Below are 23,584 nucleotides of genomic sequence, written 5' to 3' on the forward strand. Positions count from 1 at the left end.
TGCTGAGGGTGCACTCAATCCCACTGTCCATGTCAGCAACAAAGATGTTGAACAAGATCGGTCCCAACACCGATCCCTGAGGGACACCACTCATTACTGGTCTCCAGCTGGACATTGAGCCATTGACCACAACTCTTTGTGTGCGGCCAGCCAGCCAGTTCTTTATCCACTGAGTGGTCCATCCATCAAATTGATGTCTCTCCAATTTAGAGACACAGATGTTGTTTGGGACAGTGTCTAACGCTTTACACAAGTCCAGGTAGATGACATCAACTGCTATACCCCTGTCCATCAGTTCTGTAGACCCATCATAGAAGTCCACCAAGTCGGTCAGGCAGGATTTCCCCTTAGTGAAGCCATGCTGGCTGTCACCAAGCACCTTGTTGATTTTCATGTGCCTTAGCATGCCTTCCAGGAGAATCTGCTCCAAGATTTTGTCAGGCACAGAGGTGAGACTGACTGGTCTGTAATTCCCTGGGTCATCCATTTTCCCCTTCTTGAAAATGGGGGTTATATTTCCCTTTTTCCAGTCATCGGGAACTTCACCTGACTGCCAGGATTTCTCAAATATGATGGCCAGGGGTTTCGCAACTTCATTCACCAGCTCCTTCAGGACCCGCGGATGGATCTCATCAGGACCCATGGACTTGTGCACGTTCAGATTTTTAAGATGGTCTCGAACCAGTTCCTCTCCTACAGTGGGTGCAAGGTCTTCATTCTCACAGTCCCCGCATCTGCCTTCCAAGACTTGGGTGGTGTGGTCAGAGCCTTTGCCAGTGAAGACCGAGGCAAAGAAGTCATTCAGAACCTCAGCGTTCTCCAAATCCTGTGTAGCCAGATCTCCTGAGAAATTCCTGAGGGGGCCTACATTCTCCCTAGTCTGTTTTTTATTTGCTATGTATCTGCAGAATCCCTTCCTGTTATGCTTAACATCCCTAGACAAGTTTAATTCTAACTGGGCCTTAGCTTTCCTAACCTGGTCCCTAGCTTCCTGGACAACATCCGTGTACTCTTCCCATGCTGCCTGTCCTTGCTTCCACTTATTATAAGCCTCTTTTTTCATTTGAATTTTCCTCAGCAGCTCCTTATCCATCCAAGGAGGTCTCCTGGCCCTCCTGCTGCACTTCCTTCTAGTTGAGATGCAACACTCCTAGCTTGTAGCAGGTGATCCTTGAATATCAACCAACAGTCTTGGGCCCCTCTGCCCTCTAGGGCTGTTTCCCATGGAACCTTCCAAAGCAGGTTCCTGACGAGGCCAAAGTCTGCTCTTTTGAAGTCCAGGGCAGTGAGCTTGCTGCACGCTCTTCTCACTGTCCTGAGGATCTCAAATTTGAGCATCTCATGACCGCTGCATCCAAGACTGCCCTGGAGTGTCACATTTCCAACGAACCCCTCCCTGTTGGTGAGCACAAGGACAAGCGTGGCACCTCTCCTTGTCGGCTCCTCTATTACTTGCAGAAGGAAGTTGTCTTCTACACAATCAAGGAACCTCCTGGATTGCTTGCGCTGGGCCATACTATCCTTCCAACAGATGTCAGGGTGGTTGAAGTCCCCCATGAGAACAAGGGCCTGCGAGCGTGAGGCTTTTCCTATCTGTCTGTGGAGTGCTTCATCCGCAGGTTCTCCTTGATCAGGCGGTCTGTAACAGACCCCACAGTAATGTCTCCCATAGCTGTTTTCCCTTTAACCCTGACCCACAAACTCTCTGTGGGCTGCTCACCTGTCCCCAGACAGAGTTCCATACTCTCCAGCCTATCCCTAACATAAAGGGCAGCTCCCCCTCCCTGCCTACCAGGCCTGTCCTTCCTAAAGAGCCTGTAACCTTCCATTCCAACACTCCAGTCGTAGGAGCCATCCCACCATGTTTCTGTGATGCCTATTATACCATACCCCCGTAGACCTGCACACATCTCTAATTCCTCTTGTTTGTTCCCCATGCTACGGGCATTTGTATAGAGGCATCTGAGCCGAGCTCCAACTGAAGCTGGCTCATTGGCTGGAGTGGCTGGGATATCTCTACATTGCTCCGAGCATTTATTATAGGTTCTGGCAACTGGCTGGGTGTGTTGGGATGGAATGATGCCCCCTCCCCCAACACATCTAGTTTAAAGCCTCCTTGACCAGTCTGGCAAGCCTCCTGCCAAAACTGCTCTTTCCCTTCTTTAGAGCAGCTCCACCAGCCCGCACTAGACCTGGCCTACAAGCTTGGGTCCCGTGTTCAAGACACCCAAACCCCTGACTATGACACCACCCTTCTAACCAGTTTTTAACCTGGCCAATCCTCCTAACTTATTTTAGGTCCTCCCCTGTACCCTGGAGAATTGATGAAAAGTCCACCTGAGCTTCAGAGCCCCTAACCACCTCCCCCAGGGCTCTGTAGTCCTTCTTTATGTTCCCCAGGCTACTACTATCTATATCCCTAGCACCCACATGTATCACCAGGAGTGGGTAATAGTCCGTGGGACTTAGTAGAGCAGGCAGCCTCTCTGCCACATCCCTGATCCGTGCCCCCCGTAGGCAACACACCTCCCTTGAGACGGAGTCTGGCCGGCAGACGAGTGCTTCTGTCCCTTTCAGTGTAGAGTCCCCTACTACTACGATCCGCTGCTTTTTCCTGGCAGCACCAGTAGAGATCTTCTTTAACAGTGCATCAGCCGGCTGTTCTGGCTCGAGTGCGCTTCCTCATTAGCCCCCTGCAGGACAGCAAAGCGGTTCTGCGTGGGGACAAGGGATTTAGAGGGAAGCCCCTTGCTTTTGGTTGTCCTCTTCCTCCTTTTCTTTGTTGTGTTTTTTTTGTCACTAATTCCCAGCTTCCCAGGTTAACGGCCTCCTTCTTTCCTTCATGAGGCAGAGGTGAAGCTCGAGGCCCCTGCACAGTTTGGGCCTGGAGCAAGCATTCCTGCTTCCTCTCAGCTTCCCTGACATCTCGCAGCCTATTAACAGCATCCCGCAGCTCAGCCCCTGCTGCAGGAGCACCTCCACCAGGGAGCACCGAGTGCAGCCCTGCCCATTGTGCACCCTCCCCTCACCAGACCAGTGCAGGCACTCTCTGCACCCCGAGCTCTGCACTGCAGCCTCCCTTCTTGGTTTGGATTTGATGGAGTTTCTTATAAAGTGGGCTTCCAGTCCTCTGCTAACACTTTGTAAATATCCTGTAGTTTTTCTCCAATTTGTCAGTTGCAGTCCTTCCTTATGTCTAACCTGAACTTCCCACCCTTAAGTTTAAACCCGTTGCTCTCATCTTTCTGCAGCAGGATGGATTTAATACAGTTATGCTGCTACTGGGTTCAGGCTCTTCATGTCTCCCATATTTTTACATGATGAGAACCTTCTAGGTAGATCTGCAAGAAAACCTTTTTAAGGACTGGCACTGGGCATTGGATCAAGGGTGCTGGGGCATCATCTCCCATCTATGCCCACAAAAGCCATACTTACATATGGCTTATGTACAGTGACCTCCAACATGAACTTAAGCATTGAGCTATACTGAAAAGACAGTTAAGTCTGCACTGCTTGCACAACAATCCTGTGAGAGCTTTTCCTTCTGGCATCCACGGGGCTTGTTTTCATCCCTCCACTACAAAATACCCTCTCAGTCTCGCAGTGGTTGGTCTGTGACTCCAGGAAATCTCTCCCTCCATCTACAACTTGTGGTTTTTCTGTACTCCTGGAATCATCTGAAGTCAAAATGTCAGTGTTCTCATTGCCACTCCAGACAGGAAAGTACCTCTTGTGATGCTGCCTATGATAAAATGCCATTTATTTTAATCAGTGCTTTGTATTTACTTTACTGTTCTGCCTTCTTTATACCTCAATACGATTCTGTGGCCAACATTTAATGAAACCTGGCACGAAACCAGATGGGTTTTCTTTCTGTCTGCATCATTATTTTGTTCAGCACCTGAAAGAAAATTCTTGAATATAAGAGCATTAGGCAGGGGGGGAGAAATAGAGCTCATTTCGTTTATTTCTCACCTCTTAGAAATCTCTTCACTGTTTCCTTGTTTCTAGTAATCTTATCCCCACAGGCTCTCTACTTGTCACCACTCAAATGTTAATTTTATTAGACTATGCTGCACATGGAATTGCTCTCATATAATCCATTTGCTACTTGTTTACCTCATGTATAAATTGTTCTGTCTCTACAGATTCCTATATAAAATGAAACAGGGAAATATCAGTGCTGGGTGTTAAGGTGAATAAACCTCAAACTCCCCAGGGGACTAGAATATCTTGACCATTTCATTATACAAATACAGAAATGAGACCTGCAGGTTTCATTGCCCTTCTGCCACTGAATTTTATTCTGGACAGATCAAGAGGCTTGTGATGGGTTTGCTGCAGTATGTGACCAAGATGGGAATTGAACCAGCATTTCCTAGGGCTAAGTACTGTGCTAATTCACAAGAACATTCCTTTGTTCCTCTCAGTGATTTAATGTGAAGCAAAATGTGACACGATGCCTCTGTGGTAGACAAAAGAAAACCCCAACTGCATGTATTGGAGTGCTGGTAAAACATCAGTGAATTTGGATGGGATGGACTTTGAAGCTGAACTCAAATGGGTTTGGATGCTTATGAGAAAGTTGTCAGGAAATGTGCTTGAAATTTTGCAAACAGTGAAAAAGGCCTACAGGAATAATAGTTTTTTCACAAGGATATGGGCACTTAGAACAGCATCCCCTCCTTTCTTAGTTAATATTATGATAGGAGTATGTTGTTTAGGGTTTTTTTAAGGAAAAGAGAAATGTATCTGGAATGCCTTACCCCTTCCTTACCGTATCTGGCACAAAATACTACAAAGCTCTCCATTCCTCAGTTCTATAGAGACTAAAATTGGAAGGAATTCTTAAACCCTTACATGAGGATATAGCTTTTGTATGCTAGCAGGATTCAAGAGGTTGCCCTGACTGACATGAGGGCAAAAAGCTGCTTCTCAGAATAAGGTATTAACAAGATCTTTTGGTATCTAAAACAAAAGGATGGCTCCTCTTTGAGCCATCTCCTCTTTTCTTCTGCCTCCTGAATTCCTTATCATGAAGTAGTCTCCTCCCAGATGAATCCCTCTCTTTGGCTTAGTCAATCCACAACACAGAAGAACAGAGGGAAAACATCTGGGGATGAAGCCCACTGCTCTACTGCTGACGTGAGATGCACTTCTGTCTTTGGGAGATCTACAGCATGGAGTAAGGACCATGAGCAGAGCTCTCTCTTCCAAATCAAGCCAGCAAATAGGATATTAGATCTGAATGGACGCAGTCTAACACAGTACTGACACAATTTCTGCCAGCAAAAAAACCAAAGGCACAACTTGAGGAGGCAGATAGGCTGCTTCAGCCTCTCTCTGCTGAACTGGCCAACAGCCAACACTTACTACCTTGTTCTGTAGTTAAGAACATAAGACTATGTGACCATAAAACATACCCTACAAGGCTGGGTCTAGCTAGACCAATAAACTGCATCAAAAGGAGATGCTGTTTAAGGAGACACACAGACCTGTCTACTGCCTTCAGTCCTTTCCTCTTGTAGTCTCACAGCTTCCATAGTTTCTGCATTAGAAATGGTAAAGAACATAAACTCTGCCTATTCATGGCATTCCCAGATATTCCCATACAGGGTTTGGCCATGATATTTTTATATTTTTAGTGTACCTTTGGCAGCAAATTTTGCTTAAATATATATATATTTTCTTTATAATTTTTTTTTCTGTTTTAAATCAGTCTTCTGTCATTTCAGGGAATTCTCCTAGTCAGTGGATTAAATTGATCTCATCCATGACCACTGTTATTTCAACAGTCTTGAGCATATCCCCCTCAACCTTCTCCTCTCCAGACTTTACATTCTCTCTCCAAAAAACACCTTCTCCTTCCACCAACAGTGTGAATTGTCTTCTGCATCTATTTTTAGCTCTGCATTATTTTCCTTACTTGGGCTGGTTCGCGTTTCTGCCTGACAAAAGCCTGTTTTCCACAAAAAATGTTCCGACTTGATTTGACAATACTAAAAGATAGGGAACATGCAGCTTCCCTTGCTCATTTGTTGCAGTGACTAATAGCCTCCACTGTTAAAAACATGCCAGTTATTAGTGTTTGCTTGGCTGCCGCTGCCTGCTGCTCCTTCTTGCAATGTGTTTGCAATGCAATAAGTTAAAGAATTTTTTACTGTGCAATATTTTCTCTTTGCAAAAGCATTTTATACATCACGGTAAAAGCACTTTCTGGCCTTAGTTTTACCTCTTTTTCATTTAGAAATGGGAACGATTGAGTTCATTAAGTTAGCCACGGCTCAGTGTTATATCCAGACTGCAAATGCCATCCGTGGGTCACTTCCAGAGCTGATGTCCTCATTTCTACCAACAGCTATGGGTTGGGAACTGATATCAGCTTCTGTTCACAGGACTCTTGGTTGTGCACCCAAGATCCCATTAGCAATGTTTTCCCTTAGAGGTGCAGCTCTGGGAATGCTAAATAAGTGGCTCATCTTACTCTGCTGTGAAGGTGTTTTCCAATGCTTTTCCCTAACTTGTAAGTCGGGTTGTGTTCTTTGTTCCTAGATGTGTAACTGTGCCTTTAGCAGTCATAAATGTTAGTCTTCTGAAAGGGATGCATACAAGAAGCTGTAGGCAACTTGGGAATGTTCGTCTAAACAAACTACTATCTTCCTAATCAGCTGTGTCTAAGAGGCAAGAAATTCAATTATAATGTTGGGAAGGTAGTCCCTGGGGAAGCTGTAGAGTAGGTGGAAGCTGTTTTTCTAATTCATGGGTGAGTATTCTAAAAGCACACATTTAGTAGTGCTTTCTAGACAAGCCTGGTTCTTTTTCATAGTTTATTCAGCGAATCCCAAGAACAGGACAAGGTCCCCAGAAGCTGAAAGTGCAAAGCACTTGTTCTTGAGATCCCACTTGTCATGAGTACGAGAAGATGGATGTACACACAGTACAGTCAATGCTGCAATATTTGAGTTCATGCCCATACATTAGAATTTCAGGTGATTATGTAGCATTAGACATTGTCATAACATGACAGCCTGCACTGATGCTGTAGCTCAGTGAGAGTATTCAATGCACCGATTTTGATTGAAATTCCACTTGTCATCTCTTTTTTCAATCCAGATTGTTCACCTTTGTCTTTCTTTTAACCTAAGCATTGAGAACATATATCCCTCCTTGTCCCTCTCTCTATGTTATACAAAAACAAGATTGATGGTAAATCACCAGCATTGCTAAACAGAGATGAAACTCTAGTCTTCATTTGTGTGCATGCTTCTGTACAGGCCCACGCACTACCCGCATCAGGGAAGATGAAAGTGCTCTTAATCAGAGCAGAAAACATGGAGAAAAATATCACACAGTGTAGCCAAGAAGAAATGAAAACTCCCAATGGCACTCAGTTTAGGAGACATTTGTTCTGGCTTCCTTTCTAGCTTGTTTCATTTTGACTCTTTGTTGTTGCTGTTGCTCAGTTTTCTGTAAGAATGAGGTTAAACTAACAGGAATTGATTGGTGCACCTACAGTTATGTACAGGGAGGTCTGGCTACAGTAGACATATATTAGAAAACAAACTTTTCTACCGTGGTTTTGACTGAAATCATTTGTTAAAGCCAATTCTGCTTCACTTTGGTCTGATTTCTCCCCCACACCTCCCGCAAGCCCACTCTTTAGCCCCATTCTTCAGCCTATTCTTTCACTGGAAAAAGTGAAAGGTGTCAAATCAAGACAGAATGGATGTAAGGTATAATAAATAGTATATAATCAGGCATTGTCTATTCCACTGCACAGCTTCAATGAACGTTATAATCACTGATTCCTACCTCGCAATAGCCTTGAGGGTCAGGAGCACTATTATCCTCAGAGAAATATTTCCCTGAAGACATATGCAAAGGGCTACACCACTGTAGGTGTAAACCAGCACTGCAATGGGATGACACTAGCTTTTATCTGCTGAGGTTCTCCTATAGAATTGAACTCAGGAGACCAAACCAAGCCAACCAAAAATTATTCCCTTGCAATGTAGTCTCACAGGGAGAAGTCCACCATCCTTGTTATGAGTGGTGGGTTGAAGCTTATGCCTGAAATACCTGCCAATTACAGCAGGTAACATACTCATGCTGCTGTTTTGTTGCTCAGCTTCATTAATCTTTTTACATAGCTTAATCCTTGTCAGAGGGACAGGCTATCTTCTTATAGGCACCCTATAACTTTAGATGTGCTAACAGGGATGTTTGACAGAGCAGAATAACTCTTCAATCAACTACTTCCCACTTTTCCAGTAGATTGCTTAAGACCTGTCAAACACATGGCATCTTTGTCAGCTCTAGAGAGGTTTCTCTGAGGAACTGTAGGCAAAATGTCCTTTCCTATCAAGCCCTGGTTAAATCTAAGCTAATAGTAAGTCTGGCCTGAGATATCCATAGGAAGCATGAGACAAGTAGAACAAAGCAGAAGACAGAAGATGTTATGGATGAGAACATATCGAGCTCCACCCAGCCAGTGTCCCCCTAAACACATTGACCAAAGGAACTTTGTACTGCTGCCATGAAAAACTGATGATAGGGAGTATCTCGTGTCGGCAAGGCCTAGCAAGAAAATCAGTTAAATCCCCAGGCTGGGGCTGTGGATCACATCTATGGCATTGTCTGACATCTAAACCTGCTATTTCCTTACCCTGTAACTCTCTGCTTCGCTGCCTCTGAAAATGGGTTCCCAAAAATTGCAGTCAAACCTATGTCACAAATGCGATATGAGTACTTGTAAATTGGTCTTTGTACAACACTACAGGCATGAGAAGCATCCAATAATCAGTGACTGGTGTTGAAGTGTTCCTGAGCTTGGCACAGATTGAATCTAAAGCTCAGGAACACTGTGATACTCTGTCCAGTTTTCACAGGGATTTGAGGCAATCCCTCTCCCAACAAACAATTAGAGAAGCCACGCAAGTGAATCCAGCACAGCCTGTTCCTCCGCCAAGGCATTAAGTCAATTGCTGGTGCCGCAAATCTCAGAAATGGCAGGCTTCCTAATCCCATAGTTTAATTCTTAGCATTTTTTGATAGGTTTCTAAGCAGGAGGCAAATAAGCTTGGTCAGTCCTTCATTCTGACTGTGCCAGCGTCAAACACACAGTCTTTATTTCAACGTCCAAAGTCTAAGGTAGCATCACAGGAATGAAAAATGGGACACATCCTGAAGGGCTTGAAAAGGAGGTGAGTACATTATAAATATTTATTTTTCACTATTTTGTGCTCGGGAAAATTTCGTTCCATAGCTTTAGAATAGGATAAACATAGCAAGTGCTTTCCAGAGAGAGATCTTAGAGGGCCAATGTACTAAACAGTTATCACAGCTACAGAAGCTTCATCTGATCCAATTTACTTTTTACTGATGCTCCAAGAACAGCATAGGGTAGGACCCTGGATTTAATAAGACATGCAGGCCTTAGTTGTTTCTCTTGCATCCCATCTTGTCCTGATGTCCACCCCTGAGTATCACTATCCAAACCCTCCATTTTTTATTGCATTTGGTTGCAGTAGTAAATGCAAAAGAAATGGGATTAAGCAGTGATATTCATCACAGTATGGGAGCACATTCAGTCATGACCCCTTGGTGAGCTAGATCTAAATCTCAAACTAGTTAAATTGAACTGCATACTCTTGTCTCTTGTTTGCTTCATAGTATCATGAAGTCTATAAGACAGTATGTCCCAACAACTCCTTGCTGACTGTGTGCTCCATTTGGCTGTTACTAGAAGCCTCACTGAAAGGGATTCACAAAGAAATGCTTGACCTGAGGCTGCATTTTTCTCATGTCCCATAAAATGAGTGTATGAGTTAGGAGAATCTCTTGGGTTGATTCTGTACTGGTTTATACATACTGAATTCACTTTGCAGTTTTCTGTGGGGAGCACTAGCAGGGTTCCTCTTTTTTATACTTAGCCATCTGTATTCATAAAGTTAGCAAGCAAGTAATGTGAGAATTATGACACTTTATGCTAAATACATGATACTTGATGATTCTGCACATGGCACACGGTACTTCGTGGCTTTGGATAAGGAGACTTAAAGAAGGCGGCGGCAAAGGAAGAAAGATGAAACATCTGACACAGGATAAGTAAAAGAGCGAAAGTGAAAAATCAGAACTTGTCTGTATACAGATAGGAGTGAAAGAGTTGAGTAGATGAAAGAGTTCACATGCTTTATCAGTAACAGGGTATGCAGGGTAAAGTTTCAGCCCCAAAGAGATCAAAGACACCTTTAATGTAGTCATGAGTCCCTCAAGGATGATGCGGCATGATTGTAGGAACATGTCAGCTGTAGGAACAGACCTGAAAAGACCCAAATCAAAGGCTGAACACAAATAATGAGTAAGAGAACAAGGAGGAAACCATCTGCAGGGTAACTCTGGAAAAGACGAACGCGAAAAAAAGAAAAGTATTAAAACCAGAGGAAATAGAGTCTTTAACACCAAGAAACACCTTAGCTTTCACTGTGTAAAGCTATTGGTGTGAGAAGGTTTCTGAGATTATCTAATTATCAGTGTTAAAAAATTCCAGCAAATTATTGGTGTATCTCTCCCATTGTGAAAATGTGCAGAGATAATAGCAAAGGGGAAAAGCAATTGCTATTCAGTGGTACATTCTATTTTATTCACTGTTGCTTCTTCATAGATGAAGATCTGAACCCACAGAAAATCAAGAGCACATTTATAACAGGGGTTATAACTCATTCATTTGAAATGTGTAAAGATGAATAAAGGAAGGCAGTTAGGGATGGATTTATTGACCACATTGAAGATGACCCCAGACTTTAATTCTTCAATTCATCACATTTATTTTCAAAAGGAAACATTCTCCTGTCAGTGGGGGCAGCAGATTTGTGGTTGAAACATGTACTCTGGCAAGAAGGGGTTGGCTTCACACACATATCAGGATGCCCAGATGAAGAGGGATGCCCAAAAGAGTGAACCTCAAGCTGCCATTAACATTTCCAGGTCATATCTCTTGGAGAAGGCAGGTCTGTGCAGAGTCTGGTGATTGCAGGAACATGCAACAAGTGTTCTGGCAAAAGGGAGAGAAGGGGGTCCACGCAGTGTGGATGCTGTCCTCTAGTTTTGAGATAGCTCTATATTGAACCAAACTGCTTGCTGGTGAATTAACCTAATCACAAAAGACACCTCAAAAGCCATTGCAGGGGCAGAATTAGTCATATAAGTCAGAAGAAGTAATAAAGGCACAAGTAGACATAAAGACCTTGGTACCTATGGTGAGGAGATTGTCAAAGGTCTTCAAATAGCACCTTCTTCTGCATTCAATTATTTTCCCTCACTCACTGGTGTTATTTCAGATCTTCTTTCTGGTTTTCTACCCGTTGGTCAGCCTTTTCCACAATGTTTCTACACATAGAATGTACATGCTGGAATATGTTGCCCAGGGAGGTTGTGAATGCTCCATCCCTGGCAGCGTTCAAGACCAGGTTGGACGAAGCCTTGGGTGATATGGTTTAATGTGAGGTGTCCCTGCCCATGGCAGGGGGGGTGGAACTTGATGATCTTAAGGTCCTTTCCAACCCTGACTATTCTATGATTCTATGATTCTATGATTCTATGCTGCTCCAAAATTTCCTTCCTTCTTCCCAGAAGGCAAGAACGCAGATTACTTTCTCAAGAATATAAATGGAGGAATATAATCTGCTTCAATCTCTCCAGGTGACGCAGTTTCCACATGTAGGAAAAATTGCAGCTATGTGAAGGAGATTTCATCAAAATGTAGGAACCAGGGTGAAAAGGTTCCTTTGCTTGTCTTTGAATAGGGCAGAACCAACTGTGTTCACCTGAAGAGTGAGCTCTTCCTTCTTTATTTTTAAGTAAAACTGTATGAAAATCATTGAACTAGCACTGAAGAAGCAGTTAAATCTCTTGAAAAGCCACTTGGAAACCCAGATCCACTAAACATGACAAAAATAAATTGCTGTTTACCCAGTTTTGTTCCCATCTACTGATAAGACCATGTGCTCTCTCCTGGTTTACGTGCATACACCAAGAGATTCCAGAAATATACAAGTAAGCAAATGGCAAATTATTCAAGACAGTTGAGAGATTAGAAAGCAAACATCTCTTCCAGAGTCTCCTGAAATACTCTCAGGAAATGGGTTGCCCTTGGAATTGGTCTGAGGCAGACATTCTAATGCAACTTCTAAGCGAACAATGAGGGGCTAATTCAAAGCTTTCTCAGTCAAAGAAAAAGCTCACTTCAGTATGTGTCAGACCAGGTTCCATGTTTTAATGTAATAAAATTTTAATGTTTTCATGTCATAAAATAATGTTTTAATGACATAAAAACATGAGTCAAGACTTAAATGTAAGTTCCTAGAAGGAAAATTTATAACTTATTTCTCTGCCCTGTCCTGGCAGGACCATTTTCATTGTGTTATCCGAAAGCAAAGGAAGGGGGCAAAAGTAAAAATCAGACCTTAGGAATTAATTTTACCAATGTTTTTTTTAATGAGGCTTCCTCGGGGAGACAACAAATAGCTCTTCTTATAAAGAGGACATCTTGAGCATATCAAAGAATTCCTTGTAGTTGAGAGAAGATCCATGAAATTTTAGCAAGCTATTCCCAACTTCGCAGAAAGAGTTACTTTGTTGGTTTTAGCTTTAATATTTTCCTAAATATACAGTTGCCATGAACTAAATTGCTATATAAGAATCTCAGTTTTCTTTTAGAAATAGAGGAAAACATTTCTACTTCTCATGATTAGAAATAAAGCTAGAAAATGAATTTATACTTGCTTAAATAGACAGCAGATAGAATGAGCAAATTATTTTAATAGTTCTCTGGTATATTGGAAAGGAAGAAATGAGGTAAATCTTTGATATTTAGCTGTGAAATTGTCACTACATGCACACACCTACTCAATAATAACTGAAAATTTTGTAGCTATAGAGGAAGGACTAGGAAAAAAAGCAAATGGATGTTGGAATAATATCAGCAAGGCAGACATAAAAACTCCTGCAATCCTAAGTCTTAAATATCAGATATTTCATTTGATAAAAACAAGCTGGTAGTACAGAAACTGGTATATAGCAGGTGAAATGAAAAAGTCACACATGTAGATTTTCCTACTTATGCTCATTCTATTTCCCTTTTTGTTTTAGATCCTAAATCACTTTCAGACCTTGAAACTCCAGTGTAAAAACTGGAGCGAATTACAGATTGGAACTTCCTTGCTGTCCAGAAATCCTCTTAGACAATTCTTATGTTTATAGTCATTTATACTAAAGGCAGTAATTTTGCTGGCATTAGAAAATCAAAAGACGGATAAAGCTGGCCAGGTCTGTGCTCTGATTTTTTTTCTTATCAAACAGAGGGAAAGGTCATGCCAATTAATCAAAACAGAATACTCCAATCAGAAAAAGCCAGTATAGAAATATAACATTGTACGTGACAGCATTCAGCTGAATTTTTCCCAACAAAGGTTTCTCATGCACAGGACAGAATGTAAATAGAGATGGATGCAAGCTCAGATAACAGAAAATCAATAGCATTTTAAATAATGATAGCTTAGAGGTTAGCTCAGAAAGAGACACAGGTTCAAGAACCTGCCTTTTTTGATTCAGAGCAGGAATCTGAACTTAAATTTTTCCCATAAGAGGTAAATGCCCTAACAACTAGAGTATCAATCAGTCTTTTGTGATGAAAAATTATAACAGCAAAAGTTGCCATCTGTTCAGAAGCAAAATGAAAACAAACTGAAGCTTCAACTATTAAAAAAAGAGGAATTGCTGTTTTCTAGCCCTGGCTTTGTAGTTTCAATTATTATACACTCTGATGAAGTCAAAATGAAATACATCTGTGTTATAGTAAAATGTTACTTATATCCTGTCAAATATTTAATGCAGTTGACATGTTCCCATGAATGATTTTTTATTTACTAGAAACTGAAGGGAAACTGCTCCTTTGTGGATTTCTTGTTTTTCTCATTGAATTATAATGAATACAACCAAGGTCTATTATCATTTCATCCTCTACTATACTAAGGCGTGAAGGGAGATTGGTATTAGCCTTCTATTTGCCAAGACATAGCGGCCACTCTGGGCCACCTCCTGTGCTGAATTAAATGAGCTTTACCCAGGATTTGTCCACTGAGTGTTGACTCTTTTTGATTAAACTGTATTTTAGACCATTCTCTCTTGCCACTCTGTGAAAATAAAAAATGGTCTCACCTTTACCAAGAGACATCAGATTTAATGGCAAAAGACAAGAAGCAGTGTTTAGGCCTTCAGAGTCTACTCTTGGCTGTCACTGGTTTAGAAGTTGTACTTGGTTAGGTGCTTAAAGTCTCCAGAAGAGGGAACACGGCTCCAGCTGGAAGCATGAGGAGCTTTGTCTCTAATTTTCATTAGACTGAAGTTCCATCCTTCATGAAATGGGAACCTTCTGGTTTGATACCTGATATCTTGGTGGTGGTGTGCCTTTTGCATTTATAGTATGTGTGAATAAAGTAGTTTAAACTTACAGAGACAGTTGAGGTTACTCAATAATAGGTGTATATTCATTACCTTCTTCATGCAATCATATTCTTTGCATATCCAGAGAACATAGACAAGTGTCTTGTCTTTGGTAGCATACATTTATGGAATTGAGACCTGTGGACATAACCCAGATCTGTATGCACAGAACTGAGATGAGAATCTAATTTCATAGGTTTGGAATATTTCTAGTCAAGCATTTTAATTAATAAAAGTGGCACTAGGACTATTTTAAAAAGAGATATCTGTGATAGGAAGATTAACAACCCATTCCCAGAAACATCTGGAACAGCTTCTTCTGTGGTGGTGAGACCAATGGAGACCTTTGGAAGTACCAGCTGCTTCACACTTACTTGGGATTTCATGCTCTCCTTTTCTCACAAGCAGTTTTTATCCCTAACTGGTGGCACATCAACACAGGACTGAAGGCATGGGTTGTTTTGGGCTAACAGGGGGAGCATTCATGGAAAGAGAGGAGAGGTTGTTCGTTAAAGAGAGCCTATCCGTTAAGAAAAGTGTTTGGAAAAGACTAAGCTTGAGCACAACAGATTTTTCTTAAGTTCAGTCAATAACAGAGGGAAATTCCTTTAGAAAATTAAATTTGCACTGCCTTGCCCTCTGCAGGAGGCTTTTTCTCCATCCTCTAATAAGGAAACATGATAAGTCTTTGCCCCTTTGATTAACGTGAGCCTTTGTTACTATCCTTCATCATCTTGCACATCGTTGCATAGGTCCTGATTTAGCAGAGGCCTTAAGCAGAGCTATACTGCTATAAATACATTGAATTCAGCAGGATTCAGACTGAGCTGAAGATATATTACCTCAAAAAGAATTGCAGTAGTAGGTTTAGTTATAGAGCACTAGTGTATTAACCATTACAGAATCATAGAATAGTTAAAGGATTGTCCATTAAAGGATAATTGTAAATAAAACTCAGAAGGATCTATCCAGCTCAGCTCAATCAGTTTATTGATTTAAGCTATAAAAAGGGAATGGCACATTAACAGCACTCTTACATGTGACTCTGCTACCAGTCCTGGGTGACTGACAACTACCTGGCACAAATACCACATGAACTTTTAGCATATGATTATTGCATCCATTTGAGTTTACAGGTTTACTTCAGACTTTCCTTTAAATTACACTGTCTCCCCATGCCTGTCCTGAAAGGCAGGCCAGTTTATCTGTGCTGGGGTCATACAGACAACTTATTATAACCATTTTTCATGACAGCCTGGTATTCTGCTAAGTCAAAAATGGTAAACACGTGTCACAGAAATCATTGCCATCTACTGTAAAAAGAGTGATTCATTGGTGGTTCAAAAAATAATAGGATAAAATAAAATCAACACAACAACATAAGCTAATGAGCAGGTTGGTAATGCCTCAGACTTGAGCCTCAAACAGTTATAGGAGCTTTGCTCACTCCTGACAGTATAAAACTTTATCATAACCAGCATGCCACCAAAAAGCAATTACCTCAAGAATAGCTAAGAACAGCCACTCTGCTAAAGCAGCACACATGAGAGACAGCTGGATACAGGCCTGAATTATTTAGCACAGATCTAATCCTGTCCTTGCAGGTTTTGTAGTTTTGCCAAAAGTAAGGATTTTGTTGCTTTATATAATCATAGAATCACAGAATGGTTTGGGTTAGAAAGGACCTAAAGAGCATCCAGTTCCAACCCCCTGCCATGAGGAGGGACACCTCACACTAAACCATGTCACCCAAAGCTCTGTCCAGCCTGGCCTTGAACACTGCCAGGGATGAAGCATTTACCACTTCTCTGGGCAACCCATTCCAGCACCTCAGCACCTTCACAGTAATGAACTCCTTCCTTATATCTAACCTGAACTTCCCCTGTTTCAGTTTGAACCCATCACCTCTTGTCCTCTCCCTACAGTCCCTGATGAAGAGTCCCTCTGCAGCATTCTTGTAGGCCCCCTTCAGATACTGGGATGCTGCTATGAGGTTTGTTTTCTTCCCCCTTATATGACCATGAGAACTGCAGAGACACTGCCCCAGCTCCTGGTAGTAGGAAACTTTCCTTGACTGCAGAGAAAGTCATACCCTGAAGAGGGAGCTGAGGAACTAAATATTATCTTCAGAGGTTACCTTCTGAACATCACCCTAAGTACCAACCCAAACAATTAGGGGCCATCAGCCTTATAAGCTATTTTTTTCAGTATATAACTAGCCCTCTCATTCAGGGATGGATTCACCTGACAACATACTCTTTGAAAGCTCCCTCGGCTGCTGCCATAGTCAGTGAGACAAATGGATGTTTCCAGAGGGAAGTTTATTCCACTGTAAATCTCTATTAATCTTTGGATGAAGACATTTTTTTTTTTGCCTTCTTTCCCCCCTGCCATTAACTGCAAAAAGGATTAAATAGACTGTAGAGACAACCTTATTTTTTACTAGCTATTAGGTTGGAAATATGTCAGTAAGAGTGTCTCTATTCCCCACCAGTGACCATTCTGTGTCCAGCATCACCAAGCTAGTTGCTGCTATTGCAGTCCTGTGCCCAAACATCCTTCGTAAGTGATTCATTTCCCTTCCTTTTCCATGTCCTGGACTAAGCACAGGAGATACTTTAGACTGGATCACACTTTATACTGGATCACACTTTAGACTGGATCACACTTAAGACTGGATCACAGAGATCCTTCATACTGTAAGATGGACAGAAATAGAGTTTGTCACTCTGTCACTGCTAAATCATAAGCGCAAGGATGGTTTTATAGATAAATATCTTGAATTGCGATCCCAGCAAACCTCATCACTTCGATATCATCCATCACTTAAGCAGGATGAGGGATGAATGTAAAGCTCAGCATCTACCTGGAATCCTGATCCATCCTAAGAAACTATTCACTATGCATTATGGAGTTTTTAGGGGCTAGTTGCATCCATTCTTCTATGCCAGAGTTGGACCACTTTATAATCTTTACCATTAGTCAAGACAGGTTGTCTCTGTTTCTTAGGGTTAGCAGTCTCATACAGGATGTGGAACATTTTAATTGAATGCCAGTTGCCTCCTGCCATGAATTCTTCACTACCTGTGCAGATAGGGGATACTGTGCTGTTGATGGCACTTCTCCAATAGATTGGTCATCAACCCTGCAGGGAAACTCTCATCCTGGACACTTGTACATGCCTTTAGCATCAGGCAAGTACACAGAGAAGGAGCTGAAGCATAAGAGATGACAAGGCTCAGAGTCCCTTTATTGTGCTGAAAAACAACAGCAGCTGACAATGGCAGTAAAGAAAGGGAAAAGTTTTCTGACTCATTAAGGAGCCCATCTATCCTCGCTAAGGTTTCTTTGCTGATCAGTAAGCAGGAATAGTGTTTAATGGTTTGGTTTATTTTATTTTATTCTATTTTATTTAAATTTCATGGTTAAGAATCAGCTATTATTTTTAAGTATTTTATTTAGAAAGACCAACAAGTTGAGACACATTTTTACCAAAGAAGGACGCTAATCATAACATTACCAGGTGTTTTGGTGGGCCAGTTACACAGTCAGATACGGACATAGACTAACATCCATCCATAGAGTATGCTCAGGTGATACTTGGCTTATCACATCAGCTATGGTAGTGTGAAATACTCACCAATAAATGGTACCACAAGCTAAAAGAAACCAAATGGTTTGGTTACCTTATCAAACAAACAAGTTTCATAAATTCCTGATTTATGGCACGTTCTAGGTTTGTTACTGTAAAAGCAATGTTATGAGCAGAAACCATTCGTTCAGTCACAGTAACTGTATCACCAGACATTTCTCCAACAGCTGCCTTATTGGTGCCTTATCAAACTATTCTCTCTTCTTTAAGGTTTGAAGATACATTGTGTTGAGACAACATTGAACTGAGCTGTTCACCCAACTGGGGATGGAAGTCCAACTGAAATAGCAGATACAGCGCATTCATCTCAGCATCCTTCTAACATTTCTAGGGAGAGATCTCTGTCCTTTTTGGACAAGTTTGGATATTAGAACTTGAAAAGGAGATGTTTGGTAACTTCTCGGAGCCACCAGGGAGATGCCTATGTGGCCACAGGAGTAGGTAATTCACTTCATTTTAAGCCTTCCTGTTCTGTTCTACTTGGCTGCCTCTCCAGCAAACAGCACACGTTCCTGCCACTCAGACAGCGCAGAAGCTATTTCAGGAAGCACGGCTTTGTGAATTGGGACAAGACTTTGGCTCCCCTTTCCTAGACAGCTGTGCTGCAGACCAAATTTCTTTCCCCTAAAAAGCGCATTTGGCCTTCCTCCTTTCTTTTAAATCCAGCAAAAAGAGGATTTCTTTCCCTTTGTACACACCAAGATTTAAACACAAGCCCTCCACCTCTATGCATGCATATGTCTTGCATCTTTTTAACCTGGCAATGAATGTAAATCAAGTTTGGCAGAAGGATGGAGGCTTCAAAGATATTGTCTTACAAGATTCATGAAAATAAGCCAGGTAGAGGGAAAAGTCTTCATTAATTCCTTCATTGTAGGAAAAGGTAAATTGTGAGCTCGACTGTTACTACATGTTAAAGAGTGCACACAAGAGCTAGCCCTCAAGTCAAAAATCTATAGAAAGCCAAGCTCAGATGCAAAATGGAGCAACAGAAATACTAAAATGAAATAGCGTTGCCATGTTTATGTGCCCTACCTTGCTGACAGACCTGTATTTAGCTTCAGCAAGCTTTTCATTCATCCCAATGGCCAATACTTGAAGATTGTCCACTGCAGAAACACCCTTCCAAGACTACCTTTCTCAGCCAAGATGAGTTTAATCAGAGACAACATGTTTCTCAGGGTGGGGTTTCATGTGAAATTCCTCTTACTGCAGACAAAAGTTAGCATAGAACAAACAAAAAAGCCCTTAACCAGAGAGAGTCATCATAATGACACACAGGCACATCTAATACTCATAAAGCATTTTAAAGCACGGGTAATGCTCTTCCCCTTTTTTTTTGTATCAGAGAAACTGAGGCACAATTTCTGTGGCACAGAAGAGAAACTGAGGCACCAGCCTTTACCAAGTTCACATTTCTGTAGGACAGCCAAGAACTGAACATGGGCAGTTCACCCCACTTGCAGACAGCAAAGTAGCTATCCGCTGATTAAACTCTTCACTGCCATTAACATTAGCCAGATGCAATGTGTCAACTACCAGAATCACAAGCCTAGGACCTGCCTGCAGCTTCCCTGTGCCGCAATCTCTGCAACTCCTTGAGGAGGAAGGCTGTCTGATGTGTTATTCTGCAGGGGCTCACTCACATTGCCACTACCAGAAAGTGAAGGATAGCCGGTATCTCAGCAAGATAATATTTTGACTCTATTATTCCAGCAATTGTAACCCTTAACGGGCAGTTTGCTTCATTTCTGCCACTGTAAATCATCTGGAGCACATAATAGCACCCATTTGCTTGAACTCCAAGGTTCCAGCAGAAGAAAGTGAAGAGGAAGAATACAAGGAAAAAGATATGACCGACTTCATTTTTACAACAGCTCAGCTGGGTATACACAAAGTCATTGGATTTCATCTTGTCCCCATACTGCTCACAATCCAATTTGGAAAAAGGCCTTTCTCCACTCCCAGTAAGGCCATAAAGAGCTGTTGCCCTGTTCCTTTGTAAGGGTGAAGCTGAGAGTGTTTAGGGGGACCATGCTCTGCTGAAAGCTGTTTCCATGCTGCAGAGACATAGAAGGGAATGGAAAACCATGGGTAATGTTTCTATTTCCCCCCCCCCCCAGAGAAATGGAGTGAAATTTATTCCTTTGCTCCAATAGGGTCTTCCTGACATTGTTCTTATTTGGGCAGCCCGAGGTATGCCAAGGCAACACAGGCAGACTGCAAGCTGCAGATAAGGAAAGGTCCTTAAGGGCCTCACGGCCCCTAAATGGAATGAAATATCCTTAAGGGATATTGTGCTAAATAAGGTGGCTTTGTGCCTGTCTCCAGCATGGTTCTTCATATCTTCGAGGGGAGATGCAGGGAGCCAAGAAACAGGGAGGAGAAAGGAAGGAGGATCCTGGGAGAGGAGCTGGTGTTTGGGAATATCTTGTGTTCATGAAGGCTACTGCACACAGACCTGGGGGCAGAGCCTAAGCCTCCCTGGAGTCAGCACAGCCAGGCTGGGCATCAAGCCTAAATGATACAGGTTTAGATGATGCAGAGCTCAGAAGGGGTGAAGAATTAAAGGAACAATGGAAGACCAGCAAAAATACTGATTTTTCCCCTTTAGCTTGTAGTAAAAATAATGATGAGGTGAAACCTCAAAGAGAGCAGTTTTAATCTGTCCTCCTCAAGGCCTTTACAGAAAATGATGTCCTACTCAAATAAGCAAAATTGAGGCATAAGCACGGAATGGCAGCTGACCAGCCTGACCCAGCCAGTGAGAGCAGGATCCAGGTATCCTGACTCTTGTATGTGATGCTTGGGCCACTAAGGTAGCCTATTCTGTGATTCGCATGAAAGAAGGGGGTCTTTGCAGCTCCTTTGTACACTTCATCGCTCTACTAGTGACAGGGTTAGTGTTTAATGCACAGCATCTGATGCTTCACTACAGAGTCAGCAAAAATCCCCATGTCCTAATCATTATCCTGCCAGCAATTATGATCTCTAAAGGGACCTCCTAAGGTAGATATTTAGGGACTGTTTCCTTCCTGAAGCATTCTTCTTGCTTATTAATTGAGAATGGCTGAAGAAGAGAGGTAACTCTGAGGATTTGTAAGCATTAATTTTTCATCTGGTTATTAATGTGCTTGCAGCAGGTGTTGGATGCTTTCTATTTTAGCGGTCTCAGAGAATGGCCAAGGATATAAGAACAACTTGTCTTCATTTAAACTGTTGCCTGACAGATCTAGTTGGAAGAGAAGGGGTTGAACATAACTGTAGTATATTTGTAATGCTGTTTGCTTCTAACTCTGTAATTGTGAGGTCTCTATCTCATGATAGTCATGTCTGACTATTCCTTTCCCTCTTATCTCCACCTTGCCTCCCTTTCTGTTCTTCTTCACAGGGTAAATGGGAAAAGCTGCTTTGTGTAAAGTTACTCCCCAGACCCTCAGAATAGGAAAAATTAATTGTATCTTTGGGAATTCTTGGGGAATCTCATGATCCCTGACACCAGTATAAAAGCTCTTATCTGTAAGAAGTGACTTGCTGAAATATGGGGAGAGACTGAAGATCTGCCAAAAGACCTGGACCACTGGAACACACCAAACACAGTAACCCTGCACTGAGAGTCATCCAACTTCATACCTGCCCAGCCTGATTTGAAAGGGCCAACAATTCCCCCAGCCTAAATGCAGCCACAGTAAGTATCTTCAGTATATAGTATGTATTAAGCAGACAGATTTATATATATTGGTTATGTCTCACTTCTTCAGGAACTGTTTTCTGCTTTAGAAAAGTCTTCACTCAACACATTGCAGAGCAGAAGCTGTCTGCAGTTTGAGTGGCCAAGGCAGCCACCAAAGAGAATTGTGAGTAAATGAATTGGGCTCTAAACCCATCAATAGATGTTTAGAATAAAATAGAATAAAATAAAACAAAACACCCAAAGTACAACAAAATAGAATTTAAAAAAAGTAAATAAAATATAAAATAAAATAAAATAAAATAAAATAAAATAAAAAAATACAAAAAAGCAGAGTATGGTAGCTCCATAGCCGGAAGATTAAGTCAGTTTGAGTAACTTAACTTGAAATGCATAACCCCACTTATTCCAATGAGATGCCCCAAACTTTGACATCATTTTTTCCTGCAAATGGCTTCTTGGTGATGAAGAGCTGAGCTTGGAGCAGTGGTTTTAAGTTGGCTTTACCACAGGATTAGATCCCGTGCTTAGAGTTGACATCAGAGTTGAAACTGTTGTTGTTTTCACCCTGATCTCTACGCTTCCTGGGGATTTTCTGAACATGTACATAGGTTTTAACCCTGTGTGACGCACAGGACTGATGTTTGCGGGAAGGCTTTAACAAGTCTCATGCACCTTGAATTCCTCAGCCTCCACAAGGTGTTCCCTTCTTTTAGGCTGTTCCTCGGCCATTTGCATCTCCATTAGAAAGGAGACACTGAATTAAACCTGCCACAATACTCACTGCAGCCTGTTTCTGACAGCAGCATGACTACTTTTCCCTTTTTCTGGCACTAAAAAACCTGCTAAGTATGCAAATAGCAACGTCCCCGTTCATTTTGCCTTCGGTGCCTCCCTGTAGTCGCTGGATCCAAACAGATGTGCTTCAGGGATATCTGACAGATATCAGCTCCGAGCTTTGTATCAGGTGAAGCTCTGAATTAGGTCAGCATGGATCCGCGGGGCAGAGCTTCCCTATCTCTGGCAAATCGTGTCAAAATCTTGCTTTCTGTCCATAAACTTTGTATATATTTAGTATCTACTTAAAACGTTAGTTCTCCTAGAGCAGGGTGGAGATTGATGCCTTTAGTTAAAACCAGCCAGAGCAGGTAGCGTATATGCTGTGTTAAGACTACCACCAAGAGGCCAATGAGGAGATGGCTGAGATTCAGTTGCGTTTCACCAAGAGCAGAGAGGTCCCCCTTAGCAGGAAAGGCGAAGGCTGAGAAAGCAAACCTGGGAAGTAGATTCTTAATAACCATCAGAGCTCCTCTCTGGCATTGTTTTGTGGCAGCAGGATCGAAGAGTGGCAAGGAGACAGGGAGATGCCTGCTATATAAATAGTAATGCAGCAAGCACTGAGAAATGCTTCAGTATGCAACCTGCATGCCAGTGGTTGACCGCTGCTGCAGCAACACAACAGGTACAGTCTGGACTCAGCTCAGGTATCCTGTCATGTCAGCAGTAGGCAATATTCCCTTGTAGTGTAATCAGCTCAGACACTGCGTTGCAGCATTGTACAGAGCAGAGGCAGCCACATCTGTGTGAAGAAATAAACCCCTTCTTAACCACAGTATTTCTTTTCAAGCAGTGCTCTGTAGTAAACACCTTTCCTTTGTTCCACAGTAAAATCAGAACTGAAAAGAAAACCAGCATTCTGTAACTTAAATCAGCCAAGAAGTCGCTAAACCTGAGTATTT

Source organism: Pezoporus wallicus, unplaced genomic scaffold (genome assembly GCF_028554395.1).
Source record: "Pezoporus wallicus isolate ANWC-B61680 ecotype Strahan unplaced genomic scaffold, APGP_CSIRO_Pwel_v1 contig_7545, whole genome shotgun sequence".
Classification (NCBI taxonomy): domain Eukaryota; kingdom Metazoa; phylum Chordata; class Aves; order Psittaciformes; family Psittacidae; genus Pezoporus; species Pezoporus wallicus.